Here is an 8,935-nt window from a genome sequence, read left to right as displayed (position 1 = left end):
GCCATTCACTAGGCTGGCCTGCTTCATAAGAATGGATGTCACTTGCTGTCCAAGAGAATCAGTAACCCTCCAGCTCTTCTAAACAACAGCTAGGACCCCCCTTCCCCCCCTCAAAGAGGGTAGAGGGTGGAGCCTAGGCCACAACAAACTGCTGACTCTAGCACTGGTACTTGGGGAGCAATGGAGGAACAGCAGTGGGGTAGGACCTGTTCTCCAGGAGACAGCAGGAAGGGGCACTGCCCCTGGCTGAATTCCACTGGCTTTATTTGCAGGGGTGGGGAAGAGAGAGATGTATGTGTCTTTTAACTCCCCCGGTAGAGCCTGGAAATACCCCTCTGTAGCAAATGCCTTAATTTTGTTGTTACATAAAGCAAGGTGAGCGTTGAGTGAAGATGCCAGTTTAACCGTTCAGGTAACAAGCTTCTTTTTCCCTCAGCAGGGTGAGCTTCTCCCATACATCACCCATTGCCAACCCTAACCCCCAGTGACTTGGAAGGAACCGAGAGCCTTGCTCCATGCTTCCTGAGCTCTGGCAGAGGCATGTGTAATCAATGGCCTCGTGCGCAGTCATGCAATACTAGCAGGGGGAGGGAACTTTTATTCCTGCTGGTGGCAGTTTGGATCTTGCTTCTCATATTAAGCAGCTTCTGCCTCTGCATTAGATTCTAAACACAAGCCTGCATTAGTGTGTAATGTGACTGCCCCTCTAGGTCTCCTTCCTACAATAACTTGTCTCTTCCTTTGATCATTTCGGCTACCCCTTTTGTCTTGGGCACGCAAGCACAAAATTCAAGAGGAGGTTGTGCCACTGATCTGTATCATGCACTGATCCCCTTGTGCAGCCTAGTCTGTCTTGGTCTAAAACAATGCATAAAGGGGTGACTTACATTTTCCAAGACAGTGCTGTTGACAACAGATTGTAACAGGCTGACACTAGCAGGTCCCTCCAATAGCAACAGGGCAATTCATGGGCAGAACCTGTGACGGGAGGAAAGTGATAATGCTACAATATTCAGCAAGTTGACTCCATCAGATCATAGCCTCAAGGTAAACCCTAATATCTGCTCTGACACATGGGATACCTAGGCAATCATTTGGGCTGTGTTAGGTATGCACCACGGGGTGGCAGCACTGCCACCAATAAAGTGGGATTTGATCATAACAGCTGGATATGGAGCAGCATAAGGCAGGCTGTTCTAATCACCTGCCACTGCAGGGTTAGGAAGTGGGGGGAGAAGAGGAGGACAACAGCTCCAGTGGAATTTTAATTGCCCTCTTCTTCACAAACCCCAGTTTGCTTTGGGAATCCTGCTACTGCCATAACAGAATGGCCCCTAGATGACACCTGTGGAACAGGCAGCCAGCAGCCCACAAGCCGGAAGACCATGGAAGCAGAGTGTCTTGTTCAGAGGCATCTTAGGAGGACTAAGTGCACAGCTGCAAAGTTTCCTGCCTGGGCACAGTCTGAGCAATTGCACTCAGCCAAAGCAACACAATTGTTCATTTAAACACAGGAACACTGCCACAGGTGGAGCAGGGCAGGGGCCAATGATGAGCCCCAGGCCCTGCTTGGAAGTGTCAAGGGATCTGAAAGGAGCCTAGGTCACTGAATAAGTTATTGCTGTGAATGGGATCAGGTTAAATTTGCATCTTCCCATTTGCAGATGCTGTCATTCTTTGTGGGGATTTTCCCAGGCATACTAGATTATATTAAACCCTATCAGAAACAAAACAGTCAGTGTAATGCCAATGCGCAAACACAGCTCATGGGGCAGCCCTTCACTCGGCATACAGACAACTAAGGGCATTTTTGGACAATGATTCGATATAAACATCAGGGCCTAAAAGGTGCCTGAGATCCTTATTTCAGCTCAGCACAGGAGGCCATTAATTATGGAAAACTCCAGTGGCCTCGCTGGTCCAGGGAGAGGTTTTTAAGGCTTAGCGTTCTATGTGGATGGTTGTTACTGCCCGCCTCAGCGGTACCTCCTGGGGTGCAGCCCACAATCCTCAGGGGAACAATGAAGGCTGATTGCTCTGCCTGAGGCTTGCCTAGCCTCAAGTTTATTTCCTTTCTGTGATTACAGGTCTTCGCTGGCAGTCACAGAAGCCACCATCCTACAAAGGCCCGGAGCTGTCCCCCAAATACCCCTGAAGAATTGCAAGCTCAGCACCCCAGTCATGGTGTGGTGGTCAGGCGGAGGTGAATGCTGCCACCATCGCTTTAAGTGATTCAGAGATTAGCCCCAAGAAAAATGAAGGGGGTTTTGCTGCCCTTCCAGCCTGAATGTTTCACCTGTCCAGGCGTTCTCAGGTCTAGCTAGCAGGGTTTAGGGTAAAATCCTAAGAACTAGCCCTAAACCTGCTCATGTAACACCACTTAGTGCTGTACTCACCACCCTTTCAGAGCCAACTGCATGGAGGCATCACAGCTACGGGCTCTCCCCTCCACTTGAGGCTCAGTTCTGGCTTCATGGATGGAGGCTCAGGTGTGTCACTCCTAGAAAGGGGAGACGGGAGAGGCTCTGGCCAAACATTCTCCCCCTCAGTGGGCAACAGCCATGGCCTTCCCTGTGGGAACCACTCCTTGTCCCTCCCCCACCCCGCCACGCTTACCCCTGCCAGCGGCTGTTCCGCACAGCAATCGCAGTGGGGAGAGGTATGTCTTGTGGGCCCTGCTGGTGGCTGATGGACGAGTCAGACTGCAGCCTCTGCCTTTGAGTGAAGGCTGCGTGTTGGGCTGGGGCCTGGGTTGCTGACGGGGTGGGTCAGAAGAGACAGCAAGTTCTCGGGGGGGGGGGGGGGGGTGTAAGGTGAATGTCTCGCTTGGCTCCCATCCAGTCTAGCTCTTCAAACTCCAGCCTAGGTGCCTGCAGGGAGCAGAACACCACTCAGTGCAGCAGCAGCTCAGCGCCCCCTCCTGGTGTGCTGCAGGCACAATGGGCAGGTGTGTGCGTCCCCATTGCTCCTAGCAGCACTGGTGGGGGACACAGATGGTAAGTCTCACTTGCATCAGCTGCTTCTGCAATGTTGGGCATGCACACGGAAGGGGCGCCTGCCCAGGTGAGCAGCACCCCGCTCAGAGCCAGCCTCAGCCTTGAGAAGCAGCTCCCACACAACCCTATGCAACCAGTTCCTCTGCTGTAGGGGTCCTTGGTTCCCTGGATTCATGGGCTGGGCTGGGCTGAGGCTAGAGCTTGAACTCCTGCACTACATGTCAAGCTGAACTCACTATATGCCAAACTGGGGGAATCCCAAGGTCTCCCCAGCCTCCTGCGAAATGCAGCTCAGCTGCTTGTTCCTTTCACCTAGAGCAGTTACGGTTTCTGAGGCTCTTTGCAAGGAAAAGGGCTAGAAATTTAGCTTTGGACCAGCTCCCTTAACAGGGGGCAGGGCCCAAGCATAATTTTTTCAGACCCAGTACAAACTTTTAACACAGGCCTCCTCCCATAATGGAGGCTTTCAGCCTGTGCTGGGCCCCCCAGGGCCTCCGGGCCCCAGTAAAGTGTACCCTTCCCCCCCGCCCATGTGCGGGGCCTGACAGGCTTACTTAAGACCCCCCTTCAGCTCATCAGGGCTCTGTGCCTGCAGTAAAGTAACAGCTGAGAATGCGGGGGTTGGGGGGAGAAAACCCCACAGCCTGTCCCTGTCTTCCCCAGTGCTAAGCGGCTTGCAGAAGGAAACGTCTCTCAGTGCCACTGAATTTTAAAGCCATGTGGGATAGGCAACGTGCCTGCAGACTGGAAGCTGCAGCTTTTTTAGGGCTTTGGGGAGTTGGAAGCAGCCCCTAGCTGCTGCCTCTCACCCCACTGCTCTCACCTGTGGTCCTCGCTGTCCCTGCCTCGCTGTCGCAGAGCATCACTCGTCCCTCCCGGCCAGGCGCAGGCACGGGGATGGGGGAATGATCTGCAGCTGCACATGGCTCCTGCACCTGGCTGGGGCAATGCTGCCACACACACAAGTAGAAGCAGGCTGGTCTTGAGGGGGGGGGCAACACTGAAGTTGGTCAAGAGCACCCCCACACAGCTACTAGGCAGGCTCAGAGATGTTACCTGTGGGGGAAGGGTCAAGTGGAGGGAAAAAGGTGCCTGTGCCCAAGGTTGGTGTTGGGACTGTGGTTCCTCAGATGGCTGTAGGGGCAAAAGAAGACACAGGGTGAAGCCAGAAGGAGCGGACAGCCCTTCATCCCCGAGGCTCTGCTCACACAGCTATCCACCCAGATGAGCTCCAGCTGCATTTACCACACAGCCTGGCTATGGCTGCAGCTATGAAGACGCGCTAGCCACTGTCAAAGACAGGATACTGACCTAAAGGGACCATTGGTCTGACCCAGCAGGGCCGGTCTTATGGTTAGCTGCCATGAGAGCCTGAAAACACATTTGTGTGAGGGAAATGGAGTGTCTCACCGCACGGTCACTGGTATGAAGCCAGCCCAGGGCACCCAGGGCTGAGTGGTTCTTGTCTGATGGCCCCTCTGGAAAATAAGCTGGGGCATTCTCACACCCAATCCTCCCCCCCACGCAAACCACAACTCCCTGCAGCGAGGCCACAGGCTGTGTGCCCTGGAGTCCGGGGGGGCCCCTCCAGGGCAGGGCTGGGCGACACTGATAGGGCTGGGAGTGCGGGCCAGGCTGTACCTGTTCCTGTAGACAGAGGATTTCAGCCACTGGCTAATTTAAAACAGACACGGATTATTGCTTCTGGTCCCCACAGGCCTGAGGTGAGGCCCTGTGGCAGGAGAGGGGCAGCTGCCAGAGCCGTACCTGCTCTGGGGAGAGGGCTGGGGCTGCTGAGCCTGTCATCAGACTCTTCACCAGCAGCCTATTACTTAAAAAAAACATTCCCAGCAGCTGTATCTTGCTTTGTAGCTTCACTCAGAGCCTTGAAACCCGACGCTGGCCGTTCCCAGCCCCTGGCTGGTGTCCCTGGGCTGCTCCAGCTGGAGAGTGCTGTGCATTTTTACCTGAAGGGGAGCCGCGTGGCTGAGTGCCTCTCACTGACAGATTTGCTTTGGACATGCCTCCAGCTCGGGGCTGTCCTGGCTCTACAGTTGAGCTGTGCGGGGGCCGTTGTGAGGCCAGGATTCCCGCTGCTGTGTTACAGCGCAGCGAGAAAAGAATAGCTGAGATGCTCTCAGAGGCCTGGAACGGAGCAGGGCATTGCTCAACCAGCTGGGGTCTTTGCACACAGCTCCGAGGGGCAGCTGTCTGCTACTTCGTAGGGGCTGGAGAGCGATTCCACTTCCCGCCGCAGCCATGGAGCTTGCCTGCTGGAGGGGGCGCGTTTCCCTCCAGGTACTGGGCCCAGAGCACGGCCTGCAGGGCCCTGGGCACCGTGACACAGCGTGACCTCTAATGTCACTCCCCCACAGCTGCAGCTCGGCTCCCAGAGGAGCCGATGGCCCTGTGGAAGTGAAAGTTTGCTGAAAGGGGGCCAGATGGAAAGCAAGGCTGGGCAGAAAGGAGAGAGCCTGAGCAGAGGAGGGCAGTGAGGCGCTGAGCATTGCAATGGACAGGGCTGGAGTTAGCACTAGTCAATCAAACCAAGTCCCTGGCTCCCCTTCCCCAACACCATCAGCACTGTGCCCTGCTGCTAGAAGGTCACGGAGGAAGTGTCACTTACATGTAGAGGTCGGCTGCTGGATGAGACTCTCACCACTACGACCCCTGGGGGAGCTGCCATGACCTGTGTCACACACTGCCAAGTGAAAACTTGGGGTCTCTCTGCTGGCCAAAAAGAAATTGCTACTGAATTCTGCCTGGAACTAGCAAGTTTCTGCGTAATGTACAACCCCCTAAGTACAACACTAGGCCCAAGGAGCTTTGCTGAGCATCTCTTGCCCTTTGTCACTTCAAGGTTCAAGGGCCAGGCTTTCTGGTTCAGCTCAACGTTGTATACTTTGGCCACACTTTTTCTGGCTATTTTCCTTTCCCTTCTGTTGCCAGAGCAGCTGGTTTTGTCTGGGTCATTGGACCCAGCTGGGTTTTATTTCTTGTGTTTTCTTGTCTTTGAGGTGGGAGCTGTGGGAACAATTTGCAGGGTCCCCGCTGTCATGAATACACTCATGAAAACGCACATTCCTTCACTGGCATCTTTGCTGCTCTAGGCCTCCCTGGTTCCAGGGCAGATGCCCCCATAAGGTTTTCCTCTGAAAACTTTGCTCATAGACCCAGGCCTATAGCACTGCCACCTGTCCACTCCCCACCCATTTTTAAGGCTGAAGGAACATCATGCAAGCAAGCACATGCTGAGACCATTGTGCCCATCAAATTCTGGGCACAGCAGCTTGTGCAAGCCAATTCAGCCCCACGCATTGGAGATGAGCCCACAGTGAAATGGTAAAGCTGAGATCCATGCATTCCTGGCAAGCAGGGTAAATCAAGACGGGGCAAATCAACCAGGCCTTACCTCTGGAGGGAGGATGGTTTTGTGGTTAAGACAATGGAATGGGACTCAGCTCTGGGTCAATTTTCAGCTCTGCCACAGCCTTGCTATGGGACCATAGGTAAATTATTTAGTCTCTCTGTGCCTCCATTCTCCAGCTATAAAATGGGGATAATAGTACTTCCCGTCTCCCACCCTTTGTTTACTTTAGATTGTACACTTCCTGGGGCAGGGGCTCTTTCCTACCACAAGGAGGCCTTGAACTTGGTTGGGTCCGCTAGACACTGCCACAAATCATAAACAGTGATAACGCCTGGTTGCCACATTGCAGTGAGAGTAACTTCTCGCCACTGCTCTTTCTCTGCACAGCTGGGATCAAGGCCCCTGCACTGGGGTCCATGTACTTCATTATTGCAGGAAAACAGCGGGGCACTCTAAATGACACAGCGTCATTTACTGACAGAGGCCGCCTGCTCCTCCTCAGTCAGGGGTCAACCATGGCGCCAAGCAGATGTGGAGTGGAGCCACATGTGGGAAAAGCAGATAAACCTTGACAGATGTGCAGCCAGCAAAAAAAAAAGGGGAGGTGGGGTAAGAGAGAAAACAGCTGGAAATAGCTAGGCCTTGGAAACCTTCAGAATTCATGCTTATTAGTAACAATATAAAGCGCTGAGACCGCTGGAAGGCTTGGCAAATTCTCTGGCATTCGGATGTGGAGGTTGCAGTCTGAAAGCTCTTTTCAGAGGTAGTTTCCCCATTGGGGTGGAGATGGCTTTACTCTCCCATGTTCACACCTGCTCAAAGCAGCCTCACCATACATGATTGGTAATGCGGTCAGATACCTCCAGGCTGGGTGTGGTATAGAAGCATCCATAGACACACACACACGGGCTTGGAAAGCAGAGTTCAAAGATCTCACTGATAGCGAGCCTTCACAAAAACTGACCCTGATGGTCCCCTCTTAGGGGGTAGATTGTTCCTCCATTGCAGGGGCCTGGCCCTGGTTGACTTCCCTTGCTGACAGCAGGCTGTGGCCTCAGAGATCTCGTTTGCCACTTTGTTAATAGTAATGCTATTGGGAGAGCGCCTCATTCAAAGCACTTTTCCTCTGGCACACAACAGTCACTTCACCTTCCAGCCCTGCTCATTCAGACCCAGCGCGGGGGGGAGGGGGGGGGGAAGCAGCATGTGTCACTCTTCTTATTAGTTGTGTTAGAGCAGAGCCAGGATCAGAAGAGAGGTCGTCTTACCCCCAGTCTGGTATCTTATCTACTGGGCTACACTGGCTCTGCTTGGTTCATTTTCCCTAACCAGTTCTCCTCAGTCCCTTCTGAGTCCTTGGGAGGGATGAGAAGGGGCAGTGGGAGATTTCTAAAACTCAGTGCCAAAAGCCAGTTTTAAAATCAGTGTGGGTGTTCCCAATTAAGCCAGGATCCAGCTCTGCACACATGAAGCTGCAGCCCCATACTCAGAAGTCCAAAGAGAACAAAACCCTTTGCATCGTATATCCTGGGCCGTACACCATCACAGACCAAACAAACACGCTTGCAGCGTGTTAACAATAAATTTTATTGGTACGAGATGTCCACACTATCACTTCTCTTTTGGTAAAGCCTCTGTGCTCAGTTCATATACACAACACAGCTCAATAGCGCAGCCCCATTCACCAGCATTACTTTCCCATTTCTTAAGGGACTGCGACCACCACAAACAATAAATACTGTACAATGGAGAGACCAAAATATTACCATGCTAGGGATGGGCAAACCGGCTTGAATGAAAACCTGCCCTGATCCTCCTACGCCACCGCCCCTCCCAACACAAGCCTTTGAGGTTTGAAAATTTCAGTCGTATTTGGAAAGCAACTAAAGGTGTCCTGGGATCCAACTCCCACTTCGCTCCTGTTTCTGTTGGGAACAGGAGTGCCAAAAACGCCACAGAAAAAGTTGCTGTCATTAGATTCCCAGCCAGACAGAGGGTGGAATTCCTCCAGGAGAGGGTGAGCACCTGGAATTTGCCGTCTGCAAGGTTCACAGCAGCATCTGAAATGTGTGGCTATACCCCGGCTCTGAGCTATTTGAGGTTCGCCCATCACCATCAGATACAACAATAGAGAGAAAAGAAAGTCAGCAAATCTGCCTGGCTTCTTATAATGTAGCTGTGAACAGAGACCCAAACTATGCAGCATTCAACACCATTTTCGTTTAAAATGTAACAAGCCCATCCAGTAATATACAACTTCACAAAACTGACCAATGTCGGTAACAACACCTACATTTTAAATAAAGTGCTTTATTGCAAAGTCAGAACGAAGGAAACTTCCCCTTTATGCAATTGTGTCAGAGTAAAAGAAATATATATATATATTATATATATAAAAACAATATAATTAGGGGAAGCTGAGACAAAGAACTCTAATAACTGTGGCTGGACAGAATCTGTTTACTGGGATATAAAAATAAACCCTTGCCCAAATGTCTGCTCTTCCTAACGCAGCTCAGCAAAGCTTCCTGGCTTGGTAAGGTGCTTGTGTAAGGAGCGGATGTGATTC

The sequence above is a fragment of the Emydura macquarii genome, unplaced genomic scaffold (assembly GCF_026122565.2).
Source record: "Emydura macquarii macquarii isolate MOO-44397 ecotype Brisbane River unplaced genomic scaffold, CSIRO-AGI_Emac_v2 contig_374, whole genome shotgun sequence".
NCBI lineage: Eukaryota > Metazoa > Chordata > Testudines > Chelidae > Emydura > Emydura macquarii.
This window is presented reverse-complemented; position numbering follows the sequence as displayed.